This window comes from Sphaerodactylus townsendi, unplaced genomic scaffold, assembly GCF_021028975.2.
Source record: "Sphaerodactylus townsendi isolate TG3544 unplaced genomic scaffold, MPM_Stown_v2.3 scaffold_25, whole genome shotgun sequence".
NCBI lineage: Eukaryota > Metazoa > Chordata > Lepidosauria > Squamata > Sphaerodactylidae > Sphaerodactylus > Sphaerodactylus townsendi.
Genome location: NW_025950418.1, coordinates 285,091 through 299,642, shown reverse-complemented (window position 1 = coordinate 299,642; position 14,552 = coordinate 285,091).

Genomic DNA, 14,552 nt, shown 5'->3' with positions numbered 1-14,552 from the left:
GGGGGGTGGGGGGGGGGGGGGGTGGGGGGGGGGGGGGGTGGGGGGGGGGGGGGGTGGGGGGGGGGGGGGGTGGGGGGGGGGGGGGGTGGGGGGGGGGGGGGGTGGGGGGGGGGGGGGGTGGGGGGGGGGGGGGGTGGGGGGGGGGGGGGGTGGGGGGGGGGGGGGGTGGGGGGGGGGGGGGGTGGGGGGGGGGGGGGGTGGGGGGGGGGGGGGGTGGGGGGGGGGGGGGGTGGGGGGGGGGGGGGGTGGGGGGGGGGGGGGGTGGGGGGGGGGGGGGGTGGGGGGGGGGGGGGGTGGGGGGGGGGGGGGGTGGGGGGGGGGGGGGGTGGGGGGGGGGGGGGGTGGGGGGGGGGGGGGGTGGGGGGGGGGGGGGGTGGGGGGGGGGGGGGGTGGGGGGGGGGGGGGGTGGGGGGGGGGGGGGGTGGGGGGGGGGGGGGGTGGGGGGGGGGGGGGGTGGGGGGGGGGGGGGGTGGGGGGGGGGGGGGGTGGGGGGGGGGGGGGGTGGGGGGGGGGGGGGGTGGGGGGGGGGGGGGGTGGGGGGGGGGGGGGGTGGGGGGGGGGGGGGGTGGGGGGGGGGGGGGGTGGGGGGGGGGGGGGGTGGGGGGGGGGGGGGGTGGGGGGGGGGGGGGGTGGGGGGGGGGGGGGGTGGGGGGGGGGGGGGGTGGGGGGGGGGGGGGGTGGGGGGGGGGGGGGGTGGGGGGGGGGGGGGGTGGGGGGGGGGGGGGGTGGGGGGGGGGGGGGGTGGGGGGGGGGGGGGGTGGGGGGGGGGGGGGGTGGGGGGGGGGGGGGGTGGGGGGGGGGGGGGGTGGGGGGGGGGGGGGGTGGGGGGGGGGGGGGGTGGGGGGGGGGGGGGGTGGGGGGGGGGGGGGGTGGGGGGGGGGGGGGGTGGGGGGGGGGGGGGGTGGGGGGGGGGGGGGGTGGGGGGGGGGGGGGGTGGGGGGGGGGGGGGGTGGGGGGGGGGGGGGGTGGGGGGGGGGGGGGGTGGGGGGGGGGGGGGGTGGGGGGGGGGGGGGGTGGGGGGGGGGGGGGGTGGGGGGGGGGGGGGGTGGGGGGGGGGGGGGGTGGGGGGGGGGGGGGGTGGGGGGGGGGGGGGGTGGGGGGGGGGGGGGGTGGGGGGGGGGGGGGGTGGGGGGGGGGGGGGGTGGGGGGGGGGGGGGGTGGGGGGGGGGGGGGGTGGGGGGGGGGGGGGGTGGGGGGGGGGGGGGGTGGGGGGGGGGGGGGGTGGGGGGGGGGGGGGGTGGGGGGGGGGGGGGGTGGGGGGGGGGGGGGGTGGGGGGGGGGGGGGGTGGGGGGGGGGGGGGGTGGGGGGGGGGGGGGGTGGGGGGGGGGGGGGGTGGGGGGGGGGGGGGGTGGGGGGGGGGGGGGGTGGGGGGGGGGGGGGGTGGGGGGGGGGGGGGGTGGGGGGGGGGGGGGGTGGGGGGGGGGGGGGGTGGGGGGGGGGGGGGGTGGGGGGGGGGGGGGGTGGGGGGGGGGGGGGGTGGGGGGGGGGGGGGGTGGGGGGGGGGGGGGGTGGGGGGGGGGGGGGGTGGGGGGGGGGGGGGGTGGGGGGGGGGGGGGGTGGGGGGGGGGGGGGGTGGGGGGGGGGGGGGGTGGGGGGGGGGGGGGGTGGGGGGGGGGGGGGGTGGGGGGGGGGGGGGGTGGGGGGGGGGGGGGGTGGGGGGGGGGGGGGGTGGGGGGGGGGGGGGGTGGGGGGGGGGGGGGGTGGGGGGGGGGGGGGGTGGGGGGGGGGGGGGGTGGGGGGGGGGGGGGGTGGGGGGGGGGGGGGGTGGGGGGGGGGGGGGGTGGGGGGGGGGGGGGGTGGGGGGGGGGGGGGGTGGGGGGGGGGGGGGGTGGGGGGGGGGGGGGGTGGGGGGGGGGGGGGGTGGGGGGGGGGGGGGGTGGGGGGGGGGGGGGGTGGGGGGGGGGGGGGGTGGGGGGGGGGGGGGGTGGGGGGGGGGGGGGGTGGGGGGGGGGGGGGGTGGGGGGGGGGGGGGGTGGGGGGGGGGGGGGGTGGGGGGGGGGGGGGGTGGGGGGGGGGGGGGGTGGGGGGGGGGGGGGGTGGGGGGGGGGGGGGGTGGGGGGGGGGGGGGGTGGGGGGGGGGGGGGGTGGGGGGGGGGGGGGGTGGGGGGGGGGGGGGGTGGGGGGGGGGGGGGGTGGGGGGGGGGGGGGGTGGGGGGGGGGGGGGGTGGGGGGGGGGGGGGGTGGGGGGGGGGGGGGGTGGGGGGGGGGGGGGGTGGGGGGGGGGGGGGGTGGGGGGGGGGGGGGGTGGGGGGGGGGGGGGGTGGGGGGGGGGGGGGGTGGGGGGGGGGGGGGGTGGGGGGGGGGGGGGGTGGGGGGGGGGGGGGGTGGGGGGGGGGGGGGGTGGGGGGGGGGGGGGGTGGGGGGGGGGGGGGGTGGGGGGGGGGGGGGGTGGGGGGGGGGGGGGGTGGGGGGGGGGGGGGGTGGGGGGGGGGGGGGGTGGGGGGGGGGGGGGGTGGGGGGGGGGGGGGGTGGGGGGGGGGGGGGGTGGGGGGGGGGGGGGGTGGGGGGGGGGGGGGGTGGGGGGGGGGGGGGGTGGGGGGGGGGGGGGGTGGGGGGGGGGGGGGGTGGGGGGGGGGGGGGGTGGGGGGGGGGGGGGGTGGGGGGGGGGGGGGGTGGGGGGGGGGGGGGGTGGGGGGGGGGGGGGGTGGGGGGGGGGGGGGGTGGGGGGGGGGGGGGGTGGGGGGGGGGGGGGGTGGGGGGGGGGGGGGGTGGGGGGGGGGGGGGGTGGGGGGGGGGGGGGGTGGGGGGGGGGGGGGGTGGGGGGGGGGGGGGGTGGGGGGGGGGGGGGGTGGGGGGGGGGGGGGGTGGGGGGGGGGGGGGGTGGGGGGGGGGGGGGGTGGGGGGGGGGGGGGGTGGGGGGGGGGGGGGGTGGGGGGGGGGGGGGGTGGGGGGGGGGGGGGGTGGGGGGGGGGGGGGGTGGGGGGGGGGGGGGGTGGGGGGGGGGGGGGGTGGGGGGGGGGGGGGGTGGGGGGGGGGGGGGGTGGGGGGGGGGGGGGGTGGGGGGGGGGGGGGGTGGGGGGGGGGGGGGGTGGGGGGGGGGGGGGGTGGGGGGGGGGGGGGGTGGGGGGGGGGGGGGGTGGGGGGGGGGGGGGGTGGGGGGGGGGGGGGGTGGGGGGGGGGGGGGGTGGGGGGGGGGGGGGGTGGGGGGGGGGGGGGGTGGGGGGGGGGGGGGGTGGGGGGGGGGGGGGGTGGGGGGGGGGGGGGGTGGGGGGGGGGGGGGGTGGGGGGGGGGGGGGGTGGGGGGGGGGGGGGGTGGGGGGGGGGGGGGGTGGGGGGGGGGGGGGGTGGGGGGGGGGGGGGGTGGGGGGGGGGGGGGGTGGGGGGGGGGGGGGGTGGGGGGGGGGGGGGGTGGGGGGGGGGGGGGGTGGGGGGGGGGGGGGGTGGGGGGGGGGGGGGGTGGGGGGGGGGGGGGGTGGGGGGGGGGGGGGGTGGGGGGGGGGGGGGGTGGGGGGGGGGGGGGGTGGGGGGGGGGGGGGGTGGGGGGGGGGGGGGGTGGGGGGGGGGGGGGGTGGGGGGGGGGGGGGGTGGGGGGGGGGGGGGGTGGGGGGGGGGGGGGGTGGGGGGGGGGGGGGGTGGGGGGGGGGGGGGGTGGGGGGGGGGGGGGGTGGGGGGGGGGGGGGGTGGGGGGGGGGGGGGGTGGGGGGGGGGGGGGGTGGGGGGGGGGGGGGGTGGGGGGGGGGGGGGGTGGGGGGGGGGGGGGGTGGGGGGGGGGGGGGGTGGGGGGGGGGGGGGGTGGGGGGGGGGGGGGGTGGGGGGGGGGGGGGGTGGGGGGGGGGGGGGGTGGGGGGGGGGGGGGGTGGGGGGGGGGGGGGGTGGGGGGGGGGGGGGGTGGGGGGGGGGGGGGGTGGGGGGGGGGGGGGGTGGGGGGGGGGGGGGGTGGGGGGGGGGGGGGGTGGGGGGGGGGGGGGGTGGGGGGGGGGGGGGGTGGGGGGGGGGGGGGGTGGGGGGGGGGGGGGGTGGGGGGGGGGGGGGGTGGGGGGGGGGGGGGGTGGGGGGGGGGGGGGGTGGGGGGGGGGGGGGGTGGGGGGGGGGGGGGGTGGGGGGGGGGGGGGGTGGGGGGGGGGGGGGGTGGGGGGGGGGGGGGGTGGGGGGGGGGGGGGGTGGGGGGGGGGGGGGGTGGGGGGGGGGGGGGGTGGGGGGGGGGGGGGGTGGGGGGGGGGGGGGGTGGGGGGGGGGGGGGGTGGGGGGGGGGGGGGGTGGGGGGGGGGGGGGGTGGGGGGGGGGGGGGGTGGGGGGGGGGGGGGGTGGGGGGGGGGGGGGGTGGGGGGGGGGGGGGGTGGGGGGGGGGGGGGGTGGGGGGGGGGGGGGGTGGGGGGGGGGGGGGGTGGGGGGGGGGGGGGGTGGGGGGGGGGGGGGGTGGGGGGGGGGGGGGGTGGGGGGGGGGGGGGGTGGGGGGGGGGGGGGGTGGGGGGGGGGGGGGGTGGGGGGGGGGGGGGGTGGGGGGGGGGGGGGGTGGGGGGGGGGGGGGGTGGGGGGGGGGGGGGGTGGGGGGGGGGGGGGGTGGGGGGGGGGGGGGGTGGGGGGGGGGGGGGGTGGGGGGGGGGGGGGGTGGGGGGGGGGGGGGGTGGGGGGGGGGGGGGGTGGGGGGGGGGGGGGGTGGGGGGGGGGGGGGGTGGGGGGGGGGGGGGGTGGGGGGGGGGGGGGGTGGGGGGGGGGGGGGGTGGGGGGGGGGGGGGGTGGGGGGGGGGGGGGGTGGGGGGGGGGGGGGGTGGGGGGGGGGGGGGGTGGGGGGGGGGGGGGGTGGGGGGGGGGGGGGGTGGGGGGGGGGGGGGGTGGGGGGGGGGGGGGGTGGGGGGGGGGGGGGGTGGGGGGGGGGGGGGGTGGGGGGGGGGGGGGGTGGGGGGGGGGGGGGGTGGGGGGGGGGGGGGGTGGGGGGGGGGGGGGGTGGGGGGGGGGGGGGGTGGGGGGGGGGGGGGGTGGGGGGGGGGGGGGGTGGGGGGGGGGGGGGGTGGGGGGGGGGGGGGGTGGGGGGGGGGGGGGGTGGGGGGGGGGGGGGGTGGGGGGGGGGGGGGGTGGGGGGGGGGGGGGGTGGGGGGGGGGGGGGGTGGGGGGGGGGGGGGGTGGGGGGGGGGGGGGGTGGGGGGGGGGGGGGGTGGGGGGGGGGGGGGGTGGGGGGGGGGGGGGGTGGGGGGGGGGGGGGGTGGGGGGGGGGGGGGGTGGGGGGGGGGGGGGGTGGGGGGGGGGGGGGGTGGGGGGGGGGGGGGGTGGGGGGGGGGGGGGGTGGGGGGGGGGGGGGGTGGGGGGGGGGGGGGGTGGGGGGGGGGGGGGGTGGGGGGGGGGGGGGGTGGGGGGGGGGGGGGGTGGGGGGGGGGGGGGGTGGGGGGGGGGGGGGGTGGGGGGGGGGGGGGGTGGGGGGGGGGGGGGGTGGGGGGGGGGGGGGGTGGGGGGGGGGGGGGGTGGGGGGGGGGGGGGGTGGGGGGGGGGGGGGGTGGGGGGGGGGGGGGGTGGGGGGGGGGGGGGGTGGGGGGGGGGGGGGGTGGGGGGGGGGGGGGGTGGGGGGGGGGGGGGGTGGGGGGGGGGGGGGGTGGGGGGGGGGGGGGGTGGGGGGGGGGGGGGGTGGGGGGGGGGGGGGGTGGGGGGGGGGGGGGGTGGGGGGGGGGGGGGGTGGGGGGGGGGGGGGGTGGGGGGGGGGGGGGGTGGGGGGGGGGGGGGGTGGGGGGGGGGGGGGGTGGGGGGGGGGGGGGGTGGGGGGGGGGGGGGGTGGGGGGGGGGGGGGGTGGGGGGGGGGGGGGGTGGGGGGGGGGGGGGGTGGGGGGGGGGGGGGGTGGGGGGGGGGGGGGGTGGGGGGGGGGGGGGGTGGGGGGGGGGGGGGGTGGGGGGGGGGGGGGGTGGGGGGGGGGGGGGGTGGGGGGGGGGGGGGGTGGGGGGGGGGGGGGGTGGGGGGGGGGGGGGGTGGGGGGGGGGGGGGGTGGGGGGGGGGGGGGGTGGGGGGGGGGGGGGGTGGGGGGGGGGGGGGGTGGGGGGGGGGGGGGGTGGGGGGGGGGGGGGGTGGGGGGGGGGGGGGGTGGGGGGGGGGGGGGGTGGGGGGGGGGGGGGGTGGGGGGGGGGGGGGGTGGGGGGGGGGGGGGGTGGGGGGGGGGGGGGGTGGGGGGGGGGGGGGGTGGGGGGGGGGGGGGGTGGGGGGGGGGGGGGGTGGGGGGGGGGGGGGGTGGGGGGGGGGGGGGGTGGGGGGGGGGGGGGGTGGGGGGGGGGGGGGGTGGGGGGGGGGGGGGGTGGGGGGGGGGGGGGGTGGGGGGGGGGGGGGGTGGGGGGGGGGGGGGGTGGGGGGGGGGGGGGGTGGGGGGGGGGGGGGGTGGGGGGGGGGGGGGGTGGGGGGGGGGGGGGGTGGGGGGGGGGGGGGGTGGGGGGGGGGGGGGGTGGGGGGGGGGGGGGGTGGGGGGGGGGGGGGGTGGGGGGGGGGGGGGGTGGGGGGGGGGGGGGGTGGGGGGGGGGGGGGGTGGGGGGGGGGGGGGGTGGGGGGGGGGGGGGGTGGGGGGGGGGGGGGGTGGGGGGGGGGGGGGGTGGGGGGGGGGGGGGGTGGGGGGGGGGGGGGGTGGGGGGGGGGGGGGGTGGGGGGGGGGGGGGGTGGGGGGGGGGGGGGGTGGGGGGGGGGGGGGGTGGGGGGGGGGGGGGGTGGGGGGGGGGGGGGGTGGGGGGGGGGGGGGGTGGGGGGGGGGGGGGGTGGGGGGGGGGGGGGGTGGGGGGGGGGGGGGGTGGGGGGGGGGGGGGGTGGGGGGGGGGGGGGGTGGGGGGGGGGGGGGGTGGGGGGGGGGGGGGGTGGGGGGGGGGGGGGGTGGGGGGGGGGGGGGGTGGGGGGGGGGGGGGGTGGGGGGGGGGGGGGGTGGGGGGGGGGGGGGGTGGGGGGGGGGGGGGGTGGGGGGGGGGGGGGGTGGGGGGGGGGGGGGGTGGGGGGGGGGGGGGGTGGGGGGGGGGGGGGGTGGGGGGGGGGGGGGGTGGGGGGGGGGGGGGGTGGGGGGGGGGGGGGGTGGGGGGGGGGGGGGGTGGGGGGGGGGGGGGGTGGGGGGGGGGGGGGGTGGGGGGGGGGGGGGGTGGGGGGGGGGGGGGGTGGGGGGGGGGGGGGGTGGGGGGGGGGGGGGGTGGGGGGGGGGGGGGGTGGGGGGGGGGGGGGGTGGGGGGGGGGGGGGGTGGGGGGGGGGGGGGGTGGGGGGGGGGGGGGGTGGGGGGGGGGGGGGGTGGGGGGGGGGGGGGGTGGGGGGGGGGGGGGGTGGGGGGGGGGGGGGGTGGGGGGGGGGGGGGGTGGGGGGGGGGGGGGGTGGGGGGGGGGGGGGGTGGGGGGGGGGGGGGGTGGGGGGGGGGGGGGGTGGGGGGGGGGGGGGGTGGGGGGGGGGGGGGGTGGGGGGGGGGGGGGGTGGGGGGGGGGGGGGGTGGGGGGGGGGGGGGGTGGGGGGGGGGGGGGGTGGGGGGGGGGGGGGGTGGGGGGGGGGGGGGGTGGGGGGGGGGGGGGGTGGGGGGGGGGGGGGGTGGGGGGGGGGGGGGGTGGGGGGGGGGGGGGGTGGGGGGGGGGGGGGGTGGGGGGGGGGGGGGGTGGGGGGGGGGGGGGGTGGGGGGGGGGGGGGGTGGGGGGGGGGGGGGGTGGGGGGGGGGGGGGGTGGGGGGGGGGGGGGGTGGGGGGGGGGGGGGGTGGGGGGGGGGGGGGGTGGGGGGGGGGGGGGGTGGGGGGGGGGGGGGGTGGGGGGGGGGGGGGGTGGGGGGGGGGGGGGGTGGGGGGGGGGGGGGGTGGGGGGGGGGGGGGGTGGGGGGGGGGGGGGGTGGGGGGGGGGGGGGGTGGGGGGGGGGGGGGGTGGGGGGGGGGGGGGGTGGGGGGGGGGGGGGGTGGGGGGGGGGGGGGGTGGGGGGGGGGGGGGGTGGGGGGGGGGGGGGGTGGGGGGGGGGGGGGGTGGGGGGGGGGGGGGGTGGGGGGGGGGGGGGGTGGGGGGGGGGGGGGGTGGGGGGGGGGGGGGGTGGGGGGGGGGGGGGGTGGGGGGGGGGGGGGGTGGGGGGGGGGGGGGGTGGGGGGGGGGGGGGGTGGGGGGGGGGGGGGGTGGGGGGGGGGGGGGGTGGGGGGGGGGGGGGGTGGGGGGGGGGGGGGGTGGGGGGGGGGGGGGGTGGGGGGGGGGGGGGGTGGGGGGGGGGGGGGGTGGGGGGGGGGGGGGGTGGGGGGGGGGGGGGGTGGGGGGGGGGGGGGGTGGGGGGGGGGGGGGGTGGGGGGGGGGGGGGGTGGGGGGGGGGGGGGGTGGGGGGGGGGGGGGGTGGGGGGGGGGGGGGGTGGGGGGGGGGGGGGGTGGGGGGGGGGGGGGGTGGGGGGGGGGGGGGGTGGGGGGGGGGGGGGGTGGGGGGGGGGGGGGGTGGGGGGGGGGGGGGGTGGGGGGGGGGGGGGGTGGGGGGGGGGGGGGGTGGGGGGGGGGGGGGGTGGGGGGGGGGGGGGGTGGGGGGGGGGGGGGGTGGGGGGGGGGGGGGGTGGGGGGGGGGGGGGGTGGGGGGGGGGGGGGGTGGGGGGGGGGGGGGGTGGGGGGGGGGGGGGGTGGGGGGGGGGGGGGGTGGGGGGGGGGGGGGGTGGGGGGGGGGGGGGGTGGGGGGGGGGGGGGGTGGGGGGGGGGGGGGGTGGGGGGGGGGGGGGGTGGGGGGGGGGGGGGGTGGGGGGGGGGGGGGGTGGGGGGGGGGGGGGGTGGGGGGGGGGGGGGGTGGGGGGGGGGGGGGGTGGGGGGGGGGGGGGGTGGGGGGGGGGGGGGGTGGGGGGGGGGGGGGGTGGGGGGGGGGGGGGGTGGGGGGGGGGGGGGGTGGGGGGGGGGGGGGGTGGGGGGGGGGGGGGGTGGGGGGGGGGGGGGGTGGGGGGGGGGGGGGGTGGGGGGGGGGGGGGGTGGGGGGGGGGGGGGGTGGGGGGGGGGGGGGGTGGGGGGGGGGGGGGGTGGGGGGGGGGGGGGGTGGGGGGGGGGGGGGGTGGGGGGGGGGGGGGGTGGGGGGGGGGGGGGGTGGGGGGGGGGGGGGGTGGGGGGGGGGGGGGGTGGGGGGGGGGGGGGGTGGGGGGGGGGGGGGGTGGGGGGGGGGGGGGGTGGGGGGGGGGGGGGGTGGGGGGGGGGGGGGGTGGGGGGGGGGGGGGGTGGGGGGGGGGGGGGGTGGGGGGGGGGGGGGGTGGGGGGGGGGGGGGGTGGGGGGGGGGGGGGGTGGGGGGGGGGGGGGGTGGGGGGGGGGGGGGGTGGGGGGGGGGGGGGGTGGGGGGGGGGGGGGGTGGGGGGGGGGGGGGGTGGGGGGGGGGGGGGGTGGGGGGGGGGGGGGGTGGGGGGGGGGGGGGGTGGGGGGGGGGGGGGGTGGGGGGGGGGGGGGGTGGGGGGGGGGGGGGGTGGGGGGGGGGGGGGGTGGGGGGGGGGGGGGGTGGGGGGGGGGGGGGGTGGGGGGGGGGGGGGGTGGGGGGGGGGGGGGGTGGGGGGGGGGGGGGGTGGGGGGGGGGGGGGGTGGGGGGGGGGGGGGGTGGGGGGGGGGGGGGGTGGGGGGGGGGGGGGGTGGGGGGGGGGGGGGGTGGGGGGGGGGGGGGGTGGGGGGGGGGGGGGGTGGGGGGGGGGGGGGGTGGGGGGGGGGGGGGGTGGGGGGGGGGGGGGGTGGGGGGGGGGGGGGGTGGGGGGGGGGGGGGGTGGGGGGGGGGGGGGGTGGGGGGGGGGGGGGGTGGGGGGGGGGGGGGGTGGGGGGGGGGGGGGGTGGGGGGGGGGGGGGGTGGGGGGGGGGGGGGGTGGGGGGGGGGGGGGGTGGGGGGGGGGGGGGGTGGGGGGGGGGGGGGGTGGGGGGGGGGGGGGGTGGGGGGGGGGGGGGGTGGGGGGGGGGGGGGGTGGGGGGGGGGGGGGGTGGGGGGGGGGGGGGGTGGGGGGGGGGGGGGGTGGGGGGGGGGGGGGGTGGGGGGGGGGGGGGGTGGGGGGGGGGGGGGGTGGGGGGGGGGGGGGGTGGGGGGGGGGGGGGGTGGGGGGGGGGGGGGGTGGGGGGGGGGGGGGGTGGGGGGGGGGGGGGGTGGGGGGGGGGGGGGGTGGGGGGGGGGGGGGGTGGGGGGGGGGGGGGGTGGGGGGGGGGGGGGGTGGGGGGGGGGGGGGGTGGGGGGGGGGGGGGGTGGGGGGGGGGGGGGGTGGGGGGGGGGGGGGGTGGGGGGGGGGGGGGGTGGGGGGGGGGGGGGGTGGGGGGGGGGGGGGGTGGGGGGGGGGGGGGGTGGGGGGGGGGGGGGGTGGGGGGGGGGGGGGGTGGGGGGGGGGGGGGGTGGGGGGGGGGGGGGGTGGGGGGGGGGGGGGGTGGGGGGGGGGGGGGGTGGGGGGGGGGGGGGGTGGGGGGGGGGGGGGGTGGGGGGGGGGGGGGGTGGGGGGGGGGGGGGGTGGGGGGGGGGGGGGGTGGGGGGGGGGGGGGGTGGGGGGGGGGGGGGGTGGGGGGGGGGGGGGGTGGGGGGGGGGGGGGGTGGGGGGGGGGGGGGGTGGGGGGGGGGGGGGGTGGGGGGGGGGGGGGGTGGGGGGGGGGGGGGGTGGGGGGGGGGGGGGGTGGGGGGGGGGGGGGGTGGGGGGGGGGGGGGGTGGGGGGGGGGGGGGGTGGGGGGGGGGGGGGGTGGGGGGGGGGGGGGGTGGGGGGGGGGGGGGGTGGGGGGGGGGGGGGGTGGGGGGGGGGGGGGGTGGGGGGGGGGGGGGGTGGGGGGGGGGGGGGGTGGGGGGGGGGGGGGGTGGGGGGGGGGGGGGGTGGGGGGGGGGGGGGGTGGGGGGGGGGGGGGGTGGGGGGGGGGGGGGGTGGGGGGGGGGGGGGGTGGGGGGGGGGGGGGGTGGGGGGGGGGGGGGGTGGGGGGGGGGGGGGGTGGGGGGGGGGGGGGGTGGGGGGGGGGGGGGGTGGGGGGGGGGGGGGGTGGGGGGGGGGGGGGGTGGGGGGGGGGGGGGGTGGGGGGGGGGGGGGGTGGGGGGGGGGGGGGGTGGGGGGGGGGGGGGGTGGGGGGGGGGGGGGGTGGGGGGGGGGGGGGGTGGGGGGGGGGGGGGGTGGGGGGGGGGGGGGGTGGGGGGGGGGGGGGGTGGGGGGGGGGGGGGGTGGATGTCAGCATGGCCAATTGGCCATGCTGACAGGGGCTGGTGGGAATTGTAGTTCCTGAACACCTGGAGAGCCGCAGGTTCCCTACCCCTGATTGTATACTGACAACTATGGTGATCCGCTTTTCTGCAGCAAACAAACATATGTCTTTATAGCAGACTGGGCCAGATTTCCCAGATGCAGACTTGTGTTTAGAATTGGTTGAGATAGGTTTTTGGGGCTGCCAATGAGATCCAGAGTGTTGTAGTGGTAAAGAGTGGTGGACTTTGGTGAACCGGATTTGTTTCCCCACTCCTACACATGAAGCCTGCTGGGTGACCTTGGGCTAGTCACAGTTCTTTTGAACTCTCTCAGTCCCACTAACCTTTCTGTTGGGGGAGAGGAAGGGAAAGCAATTATAAACTGCTTTGAGACTCCTTATAGAGAAAAGTGGGGTATAAAAACCAACGCTTCTTCTACCTATACTTCAGTATTTCCTTTATTGTGCAAAGCTGTGCAGCTAAATGAGAGTCAGTTTTGTTAGGAAGTTAGAGAGATGGGGCATAGGAGGCTGACAACCAGAGGTGGGATCCAGCAGGTTCTCACAGGTTCCCGAGAGTAGGTTACTAATTATTTGTGTGTGCCGAGAGGGGGTTACTAACTGATGATTTTGCCACGTGATTTTTGCCTTAGTTACGCCCCTCCTCCGCTACTCAGCAGTAGTGCGCAGAACTTGAAGCAGTCTAGCAGGAGGTGCACCGGTGTGCATGGCAGCCTGTGCCTGCATGCATTCGTTTCCCGCCCAAGGACCGGCGCAGTGGCTGTGTCCTTGCCACAGCTCCGCCCAGCAATGCCCCATCCCCAGAATGCCTGGCCACACCTCCATCGTGTCCCATCCAGCCCCATTGGCGCTACGCCACTGTTTGAATCCCGCCACCATGGGAACCTGTTACTAAAATTTTTGGATCCCACCACTGCTGACAACTCTGCAAACCACAGAATGAGCCTTGTGCTAGGGCTCAGGATAGCATGGGGAAAAGAAGACATGGAAATTTCTGACCAGAGATTCAACTAACAATTCAGCCAGAATGAAGTATTTTAGCATCACACATGAAGTCTCAGATGTCAGCCTGAACAGAAAGATCCTTCTACCCCATTCTGCGCATTTGTGTTACACAAGCCGTAAAAGTTAACATGATAACTGATAAAACCTGTGAACAGGTCTAGGTGGGGAAGCCCGGGAGCACGCCAGAAATGACGCGCGCTGAGAGTAGCGCGCAGCAAAGGGTCGTCGATGGTAAGTGGGGAATCGATTGATTTCCTGTGGGGTCCCCATTGTGGCTGTGGCTGCTGATTCAGCACAGGACTAATGGAGACGTCCATATGGTGGGTTTCCCCACACTTCCCCTACCAAAGTTCTCCAAGGCTACCGTTTTCCCTATTTCACACTGAAGGGCTTCAAGCATAATATTGCTAATTGCCACTCTGTTATATTGTTATCCTATTGCTATCCTATTATATCCCTTCCAGCCAATTGCCACACACAACTCACTTCTAGCCAATTGCCTCGCACACATGGCTTGGGGACGGGGTTTACACAGAATAGGTAAACACCAACACAAACAAAACAGCAAAATGTGGCAATTGTGGGATTGAGAAAAGAGGAGAATAAAAAGGAATAGAAACAAACTTTGAAAAAGGAGGCAAAATAAAAATGAACAATAAGCATACCAGAAACACAATGCTAAACAGGGTAGAAAAATGGTAACACACGGAGTCAGCAACTTAAAAATAAATGGGAAAGTATAGGAGAAGTTGTGGGGACATTTACCAAAGCAGCTGTCCGGCTCCTCTGCACAGGCACAATCCAGTGGAAAAGTTAGAGCTGAGCTGAAAGGCAATTGAAAGCTAAGAACACCTTCCAAGGAGACACACATCAGGACAAAAGGGCTCAGCATATTGCCTCCCTTGTGCAATTTTATTGGTCAGATAAAGACCGAGCATTTCATAAGGCGGAGATAGGTATTTCATTTCACACCTAGGTTATGACCTTTGGTCTGTTGTATAAGGTGGTTGGTGATTATGTATGTGAACAGTGAATTAGTTAGGAACAGAATTAATTTAAATAAAGCTCTCTCCCCCCTCCAGGAAGGAACTAATTTGCTCAATTGAACTTGGAAACAATCTGTTGTAAAATTTTGTTGTCTTCAGTTCTATAAATTGTTGGTTGCTTCCAAAAGTCAACAGTTCTCTGTGTAGCTCTTGTTGCTCCTGCAAATTCACATGCAATTGCAATGGTGGTAGACTGTCCACGGAACAGTTTCCCCCAGCACACTTCTTGACTCAGACCCCTGCAACCACCTGATCACCCCATCTCAGTGCAGACACCAACGACATCCCCCAGGTGTGCCCCAAGCACAAGGGCATATCTACAGAAAATGGTGCCTGGGGGAAACAGTGAAATTGTGCCCCCAACAATCAACACAATTCTGTAATTCAAGGATGTAGGTAAGGGGGATCTTTCTCGATATCAACCCCCCCCCCCCCGCATTACATGTCCAAAGCTCCACCCCCCCACCCCCCATTTGTGGTTTTTTGGAATTTTTAAATGTTTTTGGGTTTTGGCCTGCAGGGGTCGCAGTTTTTAGGCAACCAGCACCAAAAATTGAGAGATTTGTTGGGAGACTTTCCTGATGATTATCCAGGAGCGAGCTTATTCAGGGGGTCCAATACATGGACTCCCTGGGTGTCCCCATCCCCCATTGTTTCCAATGGGAGCTAATAGGAGATGGGGTCACACCTTTGAGGGTTCATAACTTTGGACCCCCTGAACCAAACTTCACCAAACTTGGGCAGTATCATCAGGAGAGTCTCCTAAAGATACCTTGAATTTTTGGTGCTGTTAGCTTAACAATTGCACCCCTGACAGCAGGCACCCCCAAATTTCCCCAGATTCTCCTTTTAAATCCACCCCCTTCGGCATGGATTCAAAGGGAGAATCTGAGGTCCCCTGTTTAAACATTGAAAGTGATGCTGTTTCAGGGTGGGGGACAATCTCAAAACAGCATCACTTTCTCAATAAGAAAGAATCATCTGGGGAATCCCGTGATTCTCCCTTTAAGGTGGATTTAAGAGGAGAATCTTGGCTCCCTAAAACTCAGTTTTTGCACCGGGCCCCATTTTTCTTAGCTACGCCTCTGCCCGGAGGGGGGAGCAGAAGGGACTGCCGGCTGGGAGCCCAGCCGGGGGGGGGGGGCAGGCAGGGTAGGGTAGGGGAGTCTGCCATCCCTGGCCTTGGAGAGCTGCTTTTATAAGCACTGAGGTGGGGGGCTTGGGGAGGTGTGGCCACACCCCCAGGGGTGAGTGGGGGAGTGGCCCAACCTCCCCATAAAAATCTATACCTACATCACTGCTGTAATTGCACGATTATGGTCATTTAAAGCAAAGAAAAGCAATAATCAACCCCCCTCCACCACCAAAAAATCAAGGAAGGATTAAGAACTAACTTGGGAATCCCACATCTCAGTAAACTGCGAAAAAAAATGTTAACTCATCTAAG